The sequence below is a fragment of the Herpailurus yagouaroundi genome, unplaced genomic scaffold (assembly GCF_014898765.1).
Source record: "Herpailurus yagouaroundi ecotype Mexico unplaced genomic scaffold, PumYag 28, whole genome shotgun sequence".
NCBI lineage: Eukaryota > Metazoa > Chordata > Mammalia > Carnivora > Felidae > Herpailurus > Herpailurus yagouaroundi.
Genome location: NW_024412376.1, coordinates 12,050,841 through 12,072,570, shown reverse-complemented (window position 1 = coordinate 12,072,570; position 21,730 = coordinate 12,050,841). Strand labels below are relative to the sequence as shown.

At 37.2% G+C, this 21,730-nt stretch overlaps 1 protein-coding gene across 4 annotated transcripts in view; it reads right to left on the bottom strand.

The window, feature by feature from the left end:
* Positions 1–21,730, bottom strand: part of EXTL3 (exostosin like glycosyltransferase 3) — a 132,600-nt gene that overhangs the window by 45,217 nt on the left and 65,653 nt on the right. The window contains exon 1 of one of the 4 annotated variants that reach the window (XM_040467383.1): positions 16,822–16,931. The exons of the other annotated variants lie outside the window; for them this stretch is intronic. The gene's annotated coding sequence lies outside the window, so the exon portion shown is untranslated. Of the gene's footprint in view, positions 1–16,821; positions 16,932–21,730 lie in introns of those variants that run through there. 4 annotated transcript variants of the gene reach the window in all.

Genomic DNA, 21,730 nt, shown 5'->3' with positions numbered 1-21,730 from the left:
AGGTAACAGACAATCCAATTTAAAAATGAGAATAAATGAACAGTTTTCCAAAGAAGACATACAGATGGCCAACAGACACATGAAAAGATAGATGCTCAATATCAATCACCATAGAATTTAACATTCAAACAGAGACACCCTTTTAAGTGAAAAGGGATGCTATCAATAATTACACTGGAACAAGAGGCATAAATTAACACTCTTGAAGACAAATCATCCAGATATATAGTTACCTATTTGTGTGCTCTAAGAAGAGGGAATAAACCAAAACAATGAAATGTTAAAAAAAAAAAAAAAAAGTTCCTACCTTTTAGAAGTATATACTGAGATTTTTACAGAGAAAACAATTTATCTGGAATTCACTTAAAAGTAAACAGGATGAATGAGGATGGTGAAGAGTGTTTAGAAGTATAGATGAAACAAGATTAGCCGTGAGCTAACTGCTGTTGACACTGAATGATGGGGATACAAGGGGATTTACTACACTATAGTTTGCATTTACATGTTTGTAATTTTTTACATTTAGAACTCTCAAATATATTACACAGAGTCTAAACAAAATGTTTTTTTAAATGTCATCTGGAGACTGGCTACACTTAATCTAATACTGCTAGTGCTACCAACTTATATGAACACAGGTAGGAAAAAAAACAAAAGTTCTAATGGGAACCAATAATTCAATAATGATTCAAAAGAATTTCTTCCAATTAAGTTCCATCTCTTTTATTGGAATAAAGCAAAACTGTCATCAATGTCCAGGAGCATAAACGTTCTTTCCTAAACAGCTAATTAAATTATTGCAAGCACAAAAGAAAAAGAAAACCCCCAGTCTCCTCTGTCATTCTCTGGAAAATGGCAATGAAGTTATTAGGATCTAGAAATAAATGTCAATGAAACACTGATAAGAAGCAATCTCCAGAGTTGTTTTTTTTTTTTAATCCAACTACAATATAACCTGCCTTATTCTTTACCATCTGCCCCAGCAGTGAATGCCTAACTTGTCAGCCTGCTTTAAAATTTTCTTAAATCTTTTTTTTTTTTTTTGAGAGAGAGCGAGAGAGAGAGAAAGCATAAGTGGAAGAGGAACAGAGAGAGGGAGAGAGAGGGAGACACAGAATCCGAAGCAGGTTCCAGGGTCTGAGCTGTCAGCACAGAGCCTGACACAGGGCTTGAACTCACCAACCGTGAGATCATGATCTGAGCAGAAGTTGGACACTTAACCAACTGAGCCACACAGGCACCCCTTAGCCTGCTTTTACAATGCATTCTATACACAGCAACCAGAATCATCATTTTAAAAACATGAATTAGAATTTTTGTTAATGTTCATTTATTTTTGAGAGAGAGACAGAGCGCAAGCAGGGAAGGGGCAGAGAAAGAGGAAGACACAGAATCCGAAGCAGGCTCCACCTAGGCTCCAAGCTGTCAGCACAGAGCCCGATGTGGGGCTTGAACCCATGAACTGTGAGATCATGACCTGAAGTGAAGTTGGACGTTTAACTGACTGAACCACCCAGGTACTCCAAAACATGAATTAGAATATTGGTGGTTCAAGAGGGCAGTGTAGGAAGACCATGAATTCACCTCCTACCAAGGACACACTGAATCTATTCCTACATATAAAGCAATTCCTCCTGAAGAAGAATCAAGGGCTGACTGAACAGCTTCTCCACAACAAACAATGGAGGGAACACACAGAAAGGGGTAGGAAACAGAGACACTGTAATGACAGGAACCCCACCCACAAAATATCAAGCTGCAGTAGGGAGGAATGTTACTGAGAGGCCTGTGCACTGACTCATGTACCCCAGGTCACAGTGAGAAAACAGTGATTTAAAGGGCAACTACACAACAAGTGAGGGAAATTCATTTACTAACTCCTGAGCATACACTATACAGGAGGGAAACTGCTCGAGCTCTGTGGAGTCAGAGGCACCAGTGAGCCCTTCCACCTTGATAGTTTGAACAAGAGCAAGGTCCAGGTGCTCTAGGTCCTGCTAGGGCCTCCCCAGCACATCCCAGACTCCCAACCCACACTAGCTCCAGCCGTTCCACCAAGGCAGCTCCTGTGTAACACGCTGCATGCATCCTTTGGCCCATGCTCACTCCAACTGGCCTTATAAGAAATGTTAAGGAGTCTTTAAGTGGAAAAGAAAAGGCCATTACTAGAAATAGGAAAATCAATCATAACTACAATAAATAGTTAAGGGATACAAAAAAAAAAAATGGATGTAAAACATGAAGTCAAAAACATAAAATGGTGGGGGTGGGAGAGTACAAATGTAGTGCTTTTAGAATGCATTTGAACTTAAGTGACTAACAACTATGTATATAGGTCAATACATATGAACTTCCAAACCAAAACCTACAAAAGATACACAAAAAATAAAGACAAAGGAACCCAAACATAACATTAAAGAAAACCATCAAACCACAAGAAAAGACACTAAGAAAAGAAGAAAGGAACAGAAAAGGGCTACAAAAACAACCATAAAACAATTAACAAAATGGCAATAAGTACGTATGTATCAATAATTACTTTAAATGTAAAGAGACTTAACGCTCCAATCAAAAGATAAAGTGTGAAAGGAAAAAAAAAAAAGGCCCAATATGCTGCCTGTAAGAGACTCACTTCAGATCTAAAGACACACAAAAGCTCAGAGTAAAAAGACAGAAAAAGGCATTCCATGCCATGCAAACAAAAATGAAAAGAAAGCTGGAGTAGCAATATTTGTATCAGACAAAACAGATTTTAAAACAAACATTGTATGGGGCGCCTGGGTGGCGCAGTCGGTTAAGCGTCCGACTTCAGTCAGGTCACGATCTCGCGGTCCGTGAGTTTGAGCCCCGCGTCGGGCTCTGGGCTGATGGCTCAGAGCCTGGAGCCTGTTTCCGATTCTGTGTCTCCCTCTCTCTCTGCCCCTCCCCCGTTCATGCTCTGTCTCTCTCTGTCCCAAAAATAAATAAACGTTGAAAAAAAAATTTTTTTTAATATTAAAAACAAGTATTAATGGACATAAAGGGAGAAACTGAAATACAATAATAATAGGGAACATCAAACTCCCAATTACATTAATGCATAGATCCCCTAGACAGAAAATCAACAAGTAAACAAACATTGGCCTTAAACAACACATTGTACAGAAAGACTCAATAGATACTCATACAAAACATTTTATCACAAACTGCAGGATACACTTTTTTTTCAGGTACACATGGAACATTCTCCCCGATAGATCACGTTAGGCCACAAAACGAGTCTCAATAAATTGAAGAAGACTGAAATCGTATCAAGCATTTTTTCCAACTACTAACAGTATGAAACTAGAATTTAGTTACAATAAAACTAGAAATTCCAAAACACAAACATGTGGACACTAAATAATATGCTACTAAAAAATAAAACCAATGGATCTATGAAGAAATCAAAGAGAACATTTTAAAAATACCTTAACACAAATTAAAATAGAAACCCAACTTTCCAAAATCTATGGGACAAGCAAAATCAGTTCTAAAAGGAAGTTCACAGCAATGCAAGCCTCTCTCAAAACACAAACAGACAAAATCCCAAATTATAAATAATCTAAAAGAATTAAAAAAAGAAAAACAATGCCTAAAGTCAGTAAAAAGTAAAGAAATAATAAAGATCAGAGCAGAAATAAATGAAACAAAGATAAAGAACAGAAAAGATCAATTAAAAAAAGATCAATTAAAAGCTGGTTCTTTGAAAAGATAAACAAAATCAATAAACCTCTAGCCAGATTCAAGAAAAAAAGCACCCAAATAAATAAAATCAGAAATGAAAGAGAAGTTACAACTCACACCACAGAAATACAAAAGGATCATAAAAGACTTACAATTATACACCAACAAATTGGAAAGTATAGAAAAATAAATCAATTCCTAGAAACATAACCTTCCAACACTGAATAACAAAGAAACAAAATCTGAATAGACCAATTATAAGTAATGAAATTGGGTCAGTAATTTTAAAACTCCCCCAAAAACAAAAGTCCAGAACTGGATGGCTTTACACATGAATTCTACCACATAATAAATATCTAGTACTGATCCTTCTCAAATTATTCCAAAAAACTTAAAGAAATAAGGAATGCTTCCAAACTCATTTTATGATGCCAGCATTACCCTGATACCAAAACCCAGAAAAAGACACCACAAAAAGGAAGTAAATAACAGGATGATATCCTTGATAAATCCAGATGCACAAACTTTCAACAAAATATTAGCAAACTGAATTCAACCACACGTTAAAAAGGTTCACATACCATAATCACATGGGGTTTATTCCAGGAATGCAAAGATGGTTCAACATTCACAAATCAATCAACACAATACACCACATTAAATAAGCAAAGGATAAAATGCACATGGTCATTTCAATAGATGCAGAAAAAGCATTTGACAAATGCTACATCCATTTATGATAAAAAAAAAAAAACTCTCAACAAAATGGGCATAGAAGGAATGTACCTCAATGTAATAAAGGCCACATTTAACAAACCCATAGCTAGCATCACACTCAGTGGTGAAAAGCTGAGAGTTTTTTCTCTAAGATCAATAATAAGACAAGGATGCCCATTCTTGCCACACATTCAACATAGCATTGGAAGTCCTAGCCACAGCAATTAGGCAAGGAAAAGAAATAGAAGGCATTCAAATGGAAAAAGAAGTAAAACACTATTTGCATATAAGATACCATATATATACATACACACACACACACACACACACACACACACACACACACACACACACACACATAACCCTAAAGGCTCAACCAGCAAACCACTAAATGAATTCAGTTAAGCAGCAGGATACAAAATTAGCATACAAAAATCAGCATTTCTATACACTAATAACAAGCGATTGTAAAGAGACATTAAGAAAATAATCCCATTTACAATTGCATAAGAAAACATAAAATGCCATTTTTAAATTTTTTTTTTCAACGTTTATTTATTTTTGGGACAGAGAGAGACAGAGCATGAACGGGGGAGGGGCAGAGAGAGAGGGAGACACAGAATCGGAAACAGGCTCCAGGCTCCGAGCCATCAGCCCAGAGCCCGACGCGGGGCTCGAACTCACGGACCGCGAGATCGTGACCTGGCTGAAGTCGGACGCTTAACCGACTGCGCCACCCAGGCGCCCCTAAAATGCCATTTTTAATCTTGCCTCTGCTCTCTGCTGATGTGCTGCACTGGGGGTTCTGGAATGGTAAGTAGTTCAGGATACACAGCCTCTTGGGCAACCAGGCCAGGGGTGAGTCTGAGGGTCCCATGACCTGAATGTGTGGAGGGCAGCAGCCTGGCCCAGACCACATTGTCCAGGAGACCTCAAGAAGTCCCCAAGAGGCTCCCAGTCTGTGTTCCCATGCCAGGATATGGGGAGGTTGGTTTGAGTACATTTTAGTTTACTTGTCATCAGCTGTATGCCAGGCAGAGATTTCTCTCACGCAAAAGAGAGAGACCTCACTGTATAAATGTCATGTATGCCTGCCCTATCACAGTGTGAAATCACATCACCATTTAAGGTGCCATTTAAGGTTTAGATCTTGATAACTGTTTCAAGTTGTAAAACTCTGCAAAAATCAAATGAATATCATTAACTTTGCAGGTGAAAGATGGATGCTTGAAACAGAGACTGCTGCTAACTGAATCTTTTCTAGGAGCGCAAAGGTGACCTAAGGATGTCCTCAGTAAAAAAAAAAAAAAAAAAAAGAAAGAAAGAAAAAAAGAAAACTTGACCTTCACAAAAGTTTCTTGGATCATTTAACATTTCCAGGAGTCTGAGGGGTACTGAAACTATTGCTTCTGGACAGTCCATAAATATACATTTAAAACAGTGGGACTACGAATAAATATTTCAATAAGCTTCTTGGAAAAAAAGAAGGAATAAAATATATAGGAATAAATTTCACCAAGGAGGTAAAAGACCTGTACTCTGAAAACTATAGGACATTGATAAAAGAAACTAAAGGCAACATAAATAGATATTCTGTGCTCATGAATTGGAAGAATTAATACTGTTAATGTTAATTTTTGAGAGAGAGAGAGACAGAGACAGAGACAGAGAGACAGAATGCAAGCAGGGGTTGGGGCAAAGACAAAAGGAGACACAGAATTGGAAGCATGCTCCAGGCTGGGAGCTGTCAGCACAGAGCCCAACAACACGTGGCTCAAACCCACGAACTGCAAGATCATGAACAGAGCTGAAGTCAGACGCTTAACGGACCGAACCACTCAGGTGCCCCGGAAGAAGTAATACTGTTAAAATGTCCATACTACTCAAAGCAATCCATAGATTTGATGCAATCCCCATCAAAATACCAGTGGCATTCTTCACAGTAATAGAACAAACAATCCTAAAATTTGTATAAAACCACAAAAGACCTCAAATAGCTAAAGCAATATTGAGAAAGAACAAAGCTGGAGGTATTATGTTTCCTGATTTCAAACTATACCACAAAGATATGATGATACTGGCATAAAAACACACACATAGATCAATGCAATAGAAAGCCCAGAAAGAAACCCACACATATGTGGTCAATTTACACAAGAAGTGCCAAGAATATACAATGGGGAAAGGATACTATCTTCAATAAATGGTGTTGGAAAAACTGGACAGCTATGTACAAAAGAATGAAACTGGACTTTTATCTTACACAAAAATATCATACACAAAAATAAATTCAAAATGGATGAGACTTGAATGTAAGATCTAAAAAAACTCCTAGAAGGAAATATAGGCAGTAATTTATTTGACATCAGTCAGCAATATTTTTTGGATCAGTCTCCTCAGACAAGGACAACAAAAACTAAAACAATTGAGATTATATCCAACCAAAAAGCTTTTGCAGAGCAATTCAGGAAACCATCAACAAAATGAAAAGGCAACTACAGAATGGGAGAAGATATCTGCAAATCATACATCTGATAAGAGATTAATACCAAATTATATAAAGAACTTACACAATTTAATATCAAAAAACCAAACTGATTAAAAACTGGGCAAAGGATTTGAATAAACATTTTTCCAAAGAAGATACACACACACCCAAAAAGCACATGAAAAGATGCTCAACATCATTAATCATCAGGGAAATGGAAATCAAAACCACAATGAGATATCACCTCACACCTATTAAACTGGTATTATCAAAAAAGACGAAAAATTACAAGTGTTGGTGAGGATGTAGAGAAAAGAAAATGTGGTGAGAATGTAAATTGGTGCAGTCAAAATGGACAACAGTACGGAAGTTCCTCAAAAAAATTCAAAAACAGAACTACGGGACCATCCAAATTGCACTTCTGTGTATTTATCCAAAGAAAATAAAAACACAAAAATGAACTGCTGGGACCTAATCAAGATAAAAAGCTTCTGCACAGCAAAGGAAACAATCAGCAAAATTAAAAGGCAACCAACAGAATGAGAGAAGATATTTGCAAATGACACACCAGATAAAGGGTCAGTATCCAAAAATCTATAAAGAACTTATCAAACTCAACACCCAAAAACAAATAATCCAGTGAAGAAATGGGAAAAAGACATGAATAGACACTTCTCCAAATAAGACAAACAGATGGCTAACAGACACATGAAAAAATGCTCAACATCCCTCATCATCAGGGAAATACAAATCAAAACCACACCAAGATACCACCTCACACCTGTCAGAAGGGCTAAAATTAACAACTTAGGCAACAACAGATGTTGGTGAGGATGCGGAGAAAGAGGATCTCTTTTGCACTGCTGGTGGGAATGCAAACTGCTGCAGCCACTCTGGAAAACAGTATGGAGGTTCCTCAAAAAGTTAAAAATAGAATTACCCTATGACCCACGAATTGCACTACTAGGCATTTATCCAAAGGATACAGATATCCTCTTTCCAAGGGGCACATGTACCCCAATGTTTATAGCAGCACTATCAACAATAGCCAAAGTATGGAAAGAGCCCAAATGTCCATCGACAGATGAATGGATAAAGAAGATGTGGTATATATATGCAATGAAGTATTACTCAGCAATCAAAAAGAATGAAATCTTGCCATTTGCAACTATGTAGATGGAACTAGAGGGTATTATGCTAAGCGAAATAAGTCAGAGAAAGACAAATATATGATTTCACTCATATGAGGACTCTAAGATACAAAACAGATGAACATAAGGGAAAGGAAGTAAAAATAATATAAAAACAAAGAGGGGACAAAATATAAGCGACTCTTAAATACAGAGAACAAACTGAGGGTTGCTGGAGGGGTTGTGGGAGGGGGGATGGGCTAAATGGGTAAGGTGCATTAAGGAAGACACTTGTTGGGATGAGCACTAGGTGTTATACATAGGGGATGAATCACTGGAATCTACTCCTGAAATCATTATTGCACTATATGCTAACTAACTGCGATGTAACTTAAAAAATAAATTAATTAATTGAAATTAAAAAACAAAAACAAAAACAGCAATTTGAAGAGATATATGCACCCCCACATTCACTGTAACATTTTCACAATAGCCAAGATTACAAAAGCAACCTAAGTGTCCATCAATAGATGAATGGATAAAGATGTGGTGTGTATACACACACACACACACACACACACACACAGAATATCACTTAACCATAAAGAATGAAATGTTGCCATCAAAGACAACATGTATGGACGTAGAGGGTATAATGCTAAGTGAAATAAGGCACACACAGAAAGACAAATACTGTATGATTTCACATATATCTAAAAAACAAAACAATCAAAACAAAAGAGAAACAGACTCATAGATACAGGACACAAACTGTTAATTACCAGAGGGGGACTGAATGGGTGTTGGGGGTGGGCAAAATAGGTGAAGGGGATTAAGAGGTACAAATTTCTAGTTATAAAATAAATAAGTCATGGGGATATAATGTACAGCATAAGGAATATAATCAATAATATTGTAGTAACTTTGTATGGTGACAGACAGTAACCAGACTTACCATGGGGATAAAATATCAAGTCACTATGATGTACCCCTAAAACTAACAGAATATTTTATGTCTACTACATATTAGTTAAAAAAACAAACAGGAATTAAACCATGTCTTTCCCGTCCTTAAAAATTTTCAGTGGCTTCCCACTCTACTGCCAGGCCCTTTGTAACTGCATCCTGACCACCTATCTAATCTCATTTGCCATCATTGTTCCACTCCCTCAACTTTAGCTAAACTAGCCTCCTTTCAATTCCTTAACTACACCAAGCTCTTTACTGCCTCAGAACTCTTATATCTGCCATCTGTTTAGTCTCAAATGCTCTTCCCCAGTGTTTCTCTGGCTGACTCTCATCCTTCAGTTCTTAACTTCCTTGCTGTTCCCATTGAAGGTAGTCATTCTTACCTCCTGACACTTTACGGCACTGATCTATTTATTTCCTTCATATCTTTTCATTTATTTACTTATTATTTATCTTCCCCACCAAGACCTTGAGGACAGGAATCTCATTTGCTTGGATCACTGCTATATCACCAGTACCCAGCACAGTGTATTTATAAGTCCTCTATAAACATCAGTTAAATAAATGAATTATATCACTGATCACTTTCTCATTCTACATTCTACTTAATTTCTCATGAAACCATACTTCCTGGTGTTCTACCGAATTCCCCAATTTACTCACCCTTTTTGCTTTGTTGGCAAAACAAACCAGTATTCTACCTATTTCATATGGAAAATGCTGCCCGCCATGGTTTTCAACTTAACCTAGTAATGAATCCAGCCACTTAAATGGCTTCAACCCCCAGAGCTAATACTCCAACCTTAGCCTTTCTGCTTTGCACTACTTGACCAATATTTCCAACTCCCTGAAGGATACCTCTCCTAGGATATATATCACCATCATGATTCCAAATACCTCATCTTTCCAATAACTTTCAGTGCTGCCCATGATACTACATTCTTCCAGTCTTTCCAACTAAAAACAATGTGATATACAGGAAAGCGAACAGACTTCTGGGCTCGCAAGACTGGGATCAAGTCCCAGCTTTACAAGCTATTAGATGGTCACTTAACCATTCTGAGGCACAGTTTTTTCATCAGCAAAAAGATAACAGTCATGCTTAGGACTGTTATGAGAATTAGAAATAGCAAATAAAAAAACCTTGCATGATATCTAGCATATTGTAGTCTTTGAGTTAATTCCTCCAACAATGTCCACATCTGACCTCCTGCCAAACTATACTCATTCTTTCTTATAATAATCACAGTAATAATATTTATAACAGCAATAATAATAATTTACAATAATGTTTGTATTTATCCCTTTTATTCTGCCTTCACTCTAGTACTGGACCATAACAAACCATAATGCCTAATCTCACATTCTCCATCAATTTATCCTGTTTTACTCTAAGTCAGTATTTATTTCATCTAATAGTGCTTCAGTTTGAATAATTTCAATTGACTTGTCTTTGAGTTCACCAAACCATATCTAGTCTATCATTAATTTCATCCAATAAATTCTTAATTTTAGGTATTATATTTTTCAGTTCTAGAATGTCCATTAGGCCCTTTTTCCTCTACTGTGTGGTAAAAAAGTATAAAAGACATAAAATGTGCCATCTCAATCACTTTTAAGTGTACCACTCAGCAGTAATAATTACATTCACAATGTTGTGCAACCATCATCACTATGTATCTCCAAAACTTTTTCATGACCCCAAACAGAAATTCTTGTAACCATTAAGCAGTAACTCTGCTTCTCCTCTAAGCCACTAGTAACCTCTAATTAACTTTGTCTCTATTAGTTTGTCTATTCTAGATATTCATATAATCACACAATGTTTGTCCTTATGTGCCTGGCTTATTTCACTTAGCATAATTATGTTTCAAGGTTTGTCTATGTTGTAGCATGTCTCAGAACTTCATTCCTTTTTATGGCTGAACAATATTCCATTGTATGCGTATACCACCATTTTGTTTATCCATTCATCTGTTGATGGTCACTTAGGCTGTGTCCACCTTTCCAGAAACTGAGGTCTTAGTTAATATTTGCTTAGCTGAACTTTCTCCATTCTTCTTCTAGCAAACTTTCCATATTCGTGTGTTTCAGGTACCTCTTACAAACATTTGAGAACAAGACTTCATTTTTTAAATAAAACTCCAATATAATAATCTTTGTCTTTAAACTAGTGTTTGATCCACTTACACTGTGATACATTAAGATTTACTTATAACACTCTTAATCTGTGTTATGTTTTTCTATGCTCCTCACCCCTTTCTTATCTTCTGTTATCAAGGTTTTTGTTCTTTTTTAACCCCTCTACCAGTCTAGAAGTTAATACTCAACTTATCTTTAAGAGGTTAACTCTTAAAATGTAACATACATTCTTTTTTCTTAAGATTTTATTATTTTGTAAGTTATCTCTGCACCCAATGTGGGGCTCAAACTTACAACCCTGAGATCAAGAGTCACATATTCTACTGACTTAGCTAGCCAGACTCCCCATATCATGCATTCCTAAGTCAAAAGTTTAACAGTATCTCTAATATTTCCTCCCTCTTCTCAATTAACAAAAGATCTTTGGGGCTCCTGGGTGGCTCGGTCGGTTAAGCATCCAACTTTGGCTCGGGTCATGATCTCACAGTTGATGAGTTTGAGCCCCACGTCAGGCTCTGTGCTGACATCTCAGAACCTAGAGCCTGTTTTCTCTCTCTGCCCCTGCCTCACTCATTTTCTCTCTCTCTCTCGCTCTCAAAAATTAAACATTAAAGAATTTAAAAAATAAATGAAAGATCTTCACCTATACTGACCTACCTCTTGACTTTCATGTCATTATTGACTGATATTTTAGCTCCACCTTGTTTTTATGCTGAATATTAGCCCTTATCATTACTAATAGGATTCATGCTTGTTTCGATTCACCCACATAGTTACCAATTTCCTTACTCAGAATTCCATTCCTTTTTGCATTTCATTCCCACCCTATGGTTTTCTTTTTCCTTAAGTAGTTCCCTCAGTGAGAGACTACTGGTGATAAACTATTTTTATGTGGAAATACTTTATTTTACCCTAAATCAAAATGATGATCTAGCTAGACAATTCTAGGTTCACAATTCTTTTCCACCAAGAGTGAAGAATCCTCTGGATTCCATCACTGCTGCTGCTGAGAAGTGAAATGTCAGTCTAACGGTTGTACTTTATGGATAATCAGACTTTTCATCCTGGTCATTAAGATCTTTTCAGCAGTGCCTGGGTAGCTCAGTCGGTTAAGCATCTGACTTCAGCTCAGGTAATGATCTCACAGTTCACGAGTTCAAGCCCCACGTTGGGCTCTGTGCTGACAGCTCACAGCCTGGAGCCTACTTGGGATTCTGCGTCTCCCTCTCTTTCTGCCCTTCTCCTACTGACACTCTGTCTCTTTCTCTCTCAAAAATAAACATTAAAGAAAATTTGTAATAAAATATCTTTTCACTTGTGGGGTTCTGCAGGTGTCTACATGTACAATTGGGGTAGTGGGGGAAGGGGCACTCAGCATTCATTAAACATTGATTCTTAAGATTCATGTCTTTCATTAATCTAAAAAATTCTTAGCCATCATCTCTTTGAATATTGCCTATCCCTCATTCTCTCCTTCTTGAACTCCTATTAGATGACTAGATACATGTCAGAATTTCTCATTCCATTCTCCATGTCTTTAAACCTCTCTTTTATATTTTCTTTGTCCTTTGTGCTACCTTCTGGAAATTTCCTCAGATCTATCCAGTTTAGGGACAGGAATTTTTTTCAGTAAAGAGCCAGAAAGTAAATATATTAGGGTTTGGGAGCCACATACAGTCTACATAAATAGAATGTTTTCTTTAGTCTTTTTTTTTTTTAAACAATCCTTTAAAAGCATAAAAACTATTCTTACCAGGGCACCTGCGTAGCTCAGTCAGTTAAGCATTTGACCAGCTCAGGTCATGATCTCATAGTTTGTGGGTTCAAGCCTCACATTGGGCTCTGAGCTCAGAGCCTGGAGCCTGCTCCGGATTGTTTGTTTGCATGTGTGTGTGTGTGTGTGTGTGTGTGTGTGTGTGTGTGACAGACAGTGTCTCTGGCCCTCCCCTGTTTGTGTTCACTCTTCTCTCTCTCAAAAATAAATAAATATTAAAAAAAAATTCTTGCCATGCAGGCTATACAAAAACAAGCCACAACTCAGATTCACCCAATAAGCTATGGTTTGCCAAATTCTGATCTAGCTCATTAATTCTCTCTTCTGTTTCTAAGCTGCTGTTTATCCTACCCACTGGGTTTAAATTTTACATTTTCAGAAATTCTACTAGTTTCTTTTTCAAGTGGCCTCATGTTTATGATAGCACCTATTCTTTATATTTTCTATTCCTTCCCTACATGTGTTTAATTTGTTCTATCTGCTAATTCTTGCTTTTAGAGGAATAATGGACTGTTTCTTCACGTGCTTTATAATTCTATATTAAATTCATTTTTGGTAGTGTTTTATTTCTGGGAATTACATGTGTTCTGGGTTGAGGATATGCCCCTCTAGAACAGTTTCTGTTTTCCAAATACCTCTGTCATATCATCAGCCTTAAACCATTTTTTTAATGTCAACTCTCAATCTGGAGATTCTCCCAGACCCCACATGTACTGTAAATTCAAACATAATACCGACATGAAGGGGAAAGTCATGGTCTTGAGTTCTCAGCACTCCCCTCCCCAACAAATCCAGGATCCAGACTAACAGAGACATCTGTGTATGCTCACAGGCACATTTTTTCTAGTCTATCTACTCCTTAAGTGAATGTTCAGCCCTTTGAATATACTCTTATCTACTGTCTCAATTCTAACACGCACAGGCCTAAGGGTTTTTCTCTGGTCTCTATGGAAACTAAAATGCAAGTTACTAAGACTAGCAAACACTCTAAGGGAATATAACATCAAATTGCACACCACATGCTTTTTCAATCCCCATCCTTGCCTGCTCCTACCACACTTTTTTATTTTAATGAGGATTGTTACCTTTTTTTCTGGAGAGTACAATATGCATTTTGTGGCAGCAGGCGCATTACATTTATCTGGTCTGCTATTTTGTCAAAACCAGAGACCTCTTCCAGTCTTTTCTCTATGCATGAATAAATATGCATACAAAAACATATTAAACATGTATATTCTTTTTGTAATTTGATTTTTTTCCCTGACATCAAGAACAGTCTAATGTCCCACATCATTAGACATTTTACTACATGATCATTAATAGCGGAAACCTCTATAACAAGGTTTGCTCTACCTATCCACCTTATTTAAACTATTCCACATACATTCAAATCATGACTCTTTTGAGCGCTCCTGTAATGTAAAGAATGAGTCAGCTCAAGTTGTGGCTCTTTCTCCAATCTTCTCCATCTCTCCTCCCCAACAGACACACTAACAGACACTTGGATTGGCATTCTTTCTCTTTTCCACTTACCCATTTATTCTTTGGGAACATTTTTTTTTAATGTTTATTTATTTTGAGAGAAAGTGAGAAAAAGCCAGTGGGAGAGGGGTAGAGGACAGAGAGAAAGAGTGAGCAAGTGAGAGAGTGAGAGAGAACCGTAGCAGGCTCCACATTATCAGCACAGAGTGGGGCCATTTTAAAGACTGACTTCTTTCATAAATCTTTCTCCAACTACACTTGATTTCTCAAGTCTCTAAACACCCACTTTCAGAGGATTCAGAACTTAATCAACTGTTCATTAGATTTATTTAAGTAATTTATTTCTTGCCAGCTAGATTAAAACTCCTTCTAGAAAGAAACTACTTTTCTCACCACTTTTGAAATCCCCCCACAGAACACTACAAAGTTCTGGGTATCTAATCATTGCTCAATGAATAATGATACCAGTTGAAAGTCTTAATTTACATTCTCATTCTACATCAAGTTTAAGATTTAGAGACTAGGTAGTCTTGATTCAAGGAAAATAAAATATTGTAAAATAAAAAGAGAACTTCACAGCTAGGAGAAAGCTTGAAGGCCACCTGGACTTGCAGCCATACCATCTGTCTCAGGACTCCACAAAGCTTTGATAATTTAGGAATGTTATATAATTTCCTCCTTAAAGTGATGTTGAAAATCCCCAGGGCGCCTGGGTGACTTAGTCAGTTAAGCATCTGACTTTGGCTTAGGTCATGATCACATGATTCATGAGTTCGAGCTCCATGTCAAGCTCTGTGCTGACAGCTCAGAGCCTGGAGCCTGCTTCAGATTCTGTGTCTCCCTCTCTCTCTGCCCCTCCCATGCTCGTGCTCTGTCTCTCTCTCTCTCTCTCAAAAATAAACATTAAAAAAAAAAAGAAAGAAAATCCCTACCTACTTCCAGGGTTCAATAACATATTATACACAAAAAATATTCATGGGGCTCAGCTAAAGCAGTGCTCAAAAGAAAATGTATTCATGGAGTGCCCACATTAGAAAAGAGGTAAAGTCTTACACATTTCAGAAAAGAGGTAAAGTCTTAAGTCAATAACCTAGGCTCCTACTTCAAAAACCTAGAAAAATGGGCTCCTGGGTGTCTCAGTCAGGTAAAGCATCTAACTCTTGGTTTCAGCCCAGGTCATGATCTCACAGTTTCTTGAGTTTGAGCCCCACATCGGGCTCCATGCTGACAGTGCAGAGCCTGCTTGGGGTTCTCTCTCCCTCTGTCTGCCCCTTGCCGACTTGTGCTGTCTCTGTCTCTCTCAAAATAAATAAATAAACTTAGGGAAAAAAAAGAACCTAGAAAAAGAACAAAATAAACACAAAGTAAACAGGAAGGAAAGAGCAGACCAATAAAAAAACAGAAAAACAAAAACAAAGTATCAATTTAAAAACGAAGTTTGTCAAGAGTTTTGAAAAACCTGCAAGACTGACAAAAAAAGAAAAGTTGCAAATTCCAACGTCAAGAATGAAACAGGATCACTACAGTCCCTGCAGGCATCAAAAAGATAGTAAGGAAGACTGAAATAACATATTATACACAAAAAATATTTGTGGGACTCAGCTAACGCAGTGCATCTACACATGTAAATTTGACAGCTTAGATGAAATGAAATAACATTTGAAATAATTAATTCTATAAATAAGTCAACTTTGTAATTTTAACCCCTCCCCACAGAGAAATCTCCAGCCCATGATATAATCTCTACCACAGGGAATACTTCTCAGTTTATTTCATAAAGGTAGCATTACCCTGATACCAAAACCAGACAAAAACCACCAAAAAAGAAAGCTACAAATATCTCTCATGAATACAGGGATGAAAAAACTTAACATTAGTGAACAGAATTCAGTAATATATACAAAAGAATTATGTTGCATTTAAGTATGGAAGTATTATTTTCATATAATCTTATCCAGAAGCATGAAAATCCATCCATTTATTCACATCTTCTTTTATTTCTTCCATCAAAATGTTTTGCCATTTTTCTCACACACACCTCTTATCTCATACTAAGTTAATTTGTATTTTATACTTTTTTAGTCATCTGCTCTCTTGGTTCTCCATGCCAACTGCTCTTTCTCTGACTCCTTTCACCACTTTTAAAGACAATGGTTCTTCACCAGTTCGTCCTTTGTCCGAGAGCTCACCAATTAGCTTCAATTAGCCCCCTCAACCAGATGACTCTAAATTTACCTAACCTTGACCTCCTCCTGATATCTCCCTTTCCATGGTCAGCAACACAGACATCCACATCTTAATGTTCCAATGGTAATAAGAGTACATCTATGATTATAAGGAAGTTACAGTAGTTAAGTTTCTTCTTGTAGCAAAGAGAAAGAAAAAATTCTAAATACTTGTACACGGTGATTTACCATTCAGATCATGGCTGGCTGATGCCCTAACTTTCTAATCTTCCTCTAATCAAAACATTTTGCTGATTAAAATACAAAGTAGAATTCTTCATCCACTATCCACTTGCTTGAGGGCTTGAAACAAGTTCCGTTCCTGTTAAGTAGAAATATGAAAAACTCAATTCAAAAGTCCAAGAGGTTTACAGTTCCAATTCAGAATTTTGCATGCACTTGTATTCCCCCCTCATCTTCCTCATATCAATGCTGTTATCACCTTTTCTTTGCAGCAGTCTTCTCTTGTAACATTCCTTTTCACAATTGGCAAACTCTTATTATCAGCAGGAATGTTACCTGTGATCAGGAGTTGGCTTTCAAGGGTCTGATGATACAACAACCATCCTACTGAATGGACTTTTCTTCTTTTAAAACTAAAATACTCTGGGGGCTCCTGAGTGGCTTGGTCAGTTAAGCATCCAACTCGATTTAGGCTCAGGTCATGATCTCACGGTTTGTGGATTTGAGCCCCTCATCAGGCTCTGCACTGACAGGGCAGGGCCTGCTTGGAATTTCTCTCTTTCTTTCTCCTTCTCTCTCCAACCCTCCCCAGCTCGTGCGCTCTCTCTCTCTCTCAAAATAAATAAAAATTTTTAAAAAATAAAATATTTGGGGGTTGCCTGGATGGCTAAGTCGTTTAAACACCCAACTCTTGGGTTTCCACTCAGGTCATGGTCTCACAGTTGGGAGATCAAGCCCTGTAACAGGCTCCGTGCTGACCATGGAGCCTGCTTAAGAGTCCCTCTCCCTCTTCCCCTCCTCCACTTGTGTGTTCACATGCCCTCTCTCAAAAAAAAATTTTTTTAGGGGCGCCTGGGTGGTGCAGTCGGTTAAGCGTCTGACTTCAGCCAGGTCACGATCTCGCGGTCCGTGAGTTCGAGCCCCGCGTCGGGCTCTGGGCTGATGGCTCAGAGCCTGGAGCCTGTTTCCGATTCTGTGTCTCCCTCTCTCTCTGCCCCTCCCCCGTTCATGCTCTGTCTCTCTCTGTCCCAAAAATAAATAAACGTTGAAAAAAAAATTTTTTTTTTAATTTTTTTTAAAAACCACTAAAATACTTTGATATTTAAACTCTTTATCATGGATGTGGGATGTCTGTTTATTCAGGTCTTCTCTTATGCCTTTTAATAAACTTATATAATTTTCTTCATATCAAAAACAAAAATAACCTATACTAAAGTAAAACACACAGGGGAAGAGAAAAAAATTAGAAGGGAGGAAAGAAGGGAATGGCTGGTTCCATTTGGGCTGCCATCATGTATCACATCTGAAAGGTATGAAGAGTGAATGGGGCAAGAACAGGAAGAAGCTCAACACTATAAGACATTCCCAAATGAAATTTTCAACTGACTTTAATATTGTCAGTAATTATAATAGCTAACAGTTATTGAATGTTTACTGTTCCTGGTTAAACTGATTATACTTCTAAACATACTTAGTTAATCTACACAACAATCCTATGAAACAGGTACTACTCTAATTCTCACATGAGGAAACCAAAGAACAGAGGTTAGGTAATTTGCCTAAGACCATCCATACTAAATAAAGCTTAGCTTCAAATCAAACTCTTAGAGTTGCTTTGATTTGAGGGTTCATTTTAGAGTTGCTCACACTATTAATCCCTTAACCATTAATGGTGAATTGCCTGTGACATTAACTCAAGGAACATAGTGCACATGCATACCATGCATAAATTATTTTAAAATTATCCATATTACTATTGCTCCACTGTAACCATGGATAATAATTATAATTAAAACACAGTAATACTACTTCAGAACCAAAAGCTAACACTCTATTCATATTTGAAGTATTTATCTGCTAAACAAAGACCATAATATGCTCAGCAAAATACCTTTGCTGGTGTAACCTATGACTTACCTGTGTATCTGTGGATGCAGTGCTACCTTTTTTTTTTTTTTTAAAGTCAAAATTGGCCCATCAAGGAGGCAGCATCTCATTTCAACCCAGGTGCAGGTTCTACAGAACTGTTTGTACATTGCTGCTGTTATTGCCACTAGGCCTTCAAATTAGGTAAACACAGTTCTGTACAGGAAATCATTTCAGTAAGGTTGTTGAAAGCAATATTTCAGAGGTTTTGTTTTGTTTTTAAATACCAACAACCCAAAAGAACATCATTTCCTGATTTCCTACTAAACACAGGCATGACTAACAGCCTGTTATGGCAAGGTAGTGCCTCGTTCAAAAATCAGGAAGTATTTTAAAAAGCACTAAAACAATTCCCCGATACTAGTACTACTGTTAAGATTCTGACTACTCTTGTCTGTTGTTCAAAACAACATAAGGCACTTTCCAGAGAAGCTAACTGTAAATAAAGCATAATTGGTAAGAACTGCACATAGGCACTTCACAAGATAAAGGAGATAGAGGCCGTGGGTATTTTTTTCCCCACTATGATTTTTTTTTAAGCTTTTATTTAAATTCCAGTTGGTTAACATTCAGTGTAATACTAGTTTCAGGTGTACAACATACTGATTCAACACTTCCATGCAACACCCAGCACCCATCACAGGTGCCCTCTTTAATCCCCATCACCTATTTAACCCCTCCCCCCACCCACGTCCCTTCTGGTAAACATCAGTTTGTTCTCTACAGTTAAGAGTCTGTTTCTCAGTGTGCCTTTTTTTCGTCTTTGCTTGTTTGCTTTCTTAAATTCCAATATGAGTGAAATCGTATGCAAAGTACTTGTCTTTCCCTGACTTATTTCACTTAACATAATACTCTCTAGCTCCATCCATGTTGCTGCAAATGGCAAGGTTTCGTTCTTTTGATGGCTGAGTAATATTCCACTGTATACATATATATCACCTCTTCTTTATCCATTAATCAGTCAATAGACACTTGGGCTATTTCTATAATTTGGCTATTGTAGACAATGCTATTTATAAAACACTGGGGAGCATGCAGCCTTTTGAATTGTATTTTCGTATTCTTTGGGTAAATACTTAGTGCAACTGCTAAATTGTAGGGTGATTCTATTTTTCTGAGGAACCTCCACACTGTTTTCCTCAGGGGCTGCACCGGTTTGCATTCCCACCAACAGTGCACGTGGGTTCCCCTTGCTCCTCACCAACATCAGCTGTTTCCTGTATTGTTAATTTTAGCCATTCTGACAGGTGTGAGATGATATCTCGTAGTTTTGATCTGCTTTTCCTGATGATGAGTGATGTTGAGTATCTTCATGTGTTAGCTATCTGTATGTCTTCTTTGGAAAAAATGTCTATTCATGTCTTCTGCCCGTTTCTTAACTGGATTGTTTTTTGAGTGTTGAGTTTGATAAGTTCTTTATAGATTTTGGATACCAACCCTTTATCGGATGTCATTTGCAAATATCTTCTTCATTCTGAAGGTTGCCTTTAATTTTATTGCTGTGGTTTCTTTTGCTGTGCAGAAGCTTTTTATTTTGATGTAGTCCCAATAGTTCATTTTTGCTTTTATTTCCCTTGCCTCAGGAGACATATCTAGGAAAATGCCGCTATAGCCAACAAAGGCTGCTGCCTGTGTTCTTCTCTAGGATTTTTACTGTTTCAGATCTCACATTTAAGTCATTAACCCATTTTGAATTTGTTTTTGTGTTTGGTATAAGGAAGTGGTCCAGTTTCACTTTTTGCATGTAGCTAACCAAATGTGTTTGGTGTTTTCCCAACACCATTTGTTGAAGAGACTGTCTTTTTCCCACAGATATTCTTTCCTGCTTTGTCGATTAGTTGACCATATAGTTGTGGGTTCATTTCTGGGTTTTCTATTCTGTTTCACTGATCTCTGTGTCTATTTTTGTGCCAATGCCATACTGTTTTGATCACTACAGATTTGTAATATAACTTGAGGTCTGGAACTGTGACGTCTCCAGCTTTGCTTTTTCAAAGTTACTCTGGCTATGTGGTGTCTTTTCTGGTTCCATACAAATTTTAGGTTTGTTCTAGCTGTGAAAAATGCTGTTGGTATTCTCATAGGGATTGCATTAAATGTGTAGATTGCTTTGGGTAGTATGCACATTTTAACATTTGTTCTTCCAATCCACGAGCATGGAATGTCTTTCCATTTCTTTGTGTCATCTTGAATTTCTTTCATCAGGGTTTTATAGTTTTTCAGAGTACAGGTCTTTTACCTCTTTGGTTAGGTTTATTCCTAGGTATCTTATTGTTTTTGGTGCAACTGTTTTGTTTTCTTAGTTTCTCTTTCTGCTGCTTCGTTATTGGTATATAGAAATGCAACAGATTTCTGTACATTGATTTTGTAGCCTGCAACTTTACTGAATTCATGTATCAGTTCTAGCAGTTTTTTGAGCCATGTGTTTTTCACAATACAACAACCACAGTAGCTTATTTATTGGATAAACTCAACCTGGGTATAAAACAATGAAAATAGAAAGTTGTCACCAATTAAAAGCCAAAGTAAGAAAAATTAACATACTGAGTTGGGACTCAAGATTACAATACAATCACAAACTTAACCACAGTGAAGCCACCTTTATTATAGGGCTGTTAGAGAACAACAAGTATTCTTTGGGCTCAAGAGCAGATTTCTAAGGCCAAAGATGTTCCACAAATATCACTCGCAAACAAATCAAGGTATTAACAAGTAAACAAAAATTATTGATTAACCCAGGTCACCTGTTTAGTCAGCAATAAACCTGAAACCAGAACTCTCAACTCCTAACATAAGTCTTCAATTTGAAAATTATGCCATTTCCTATATGTTTCCCTTCCCACCAGTTTCATAACGTCCCACAAACCAAAAGCATATTGCCTCACCAGTCAGTTTTTAACTAAGGTTACAAATCAGATTCACAACTCACTCAAGAATTTTTTCAAATGATAAACTGCGGCCCTGCCTACATTAACTGAATCAGAACTCC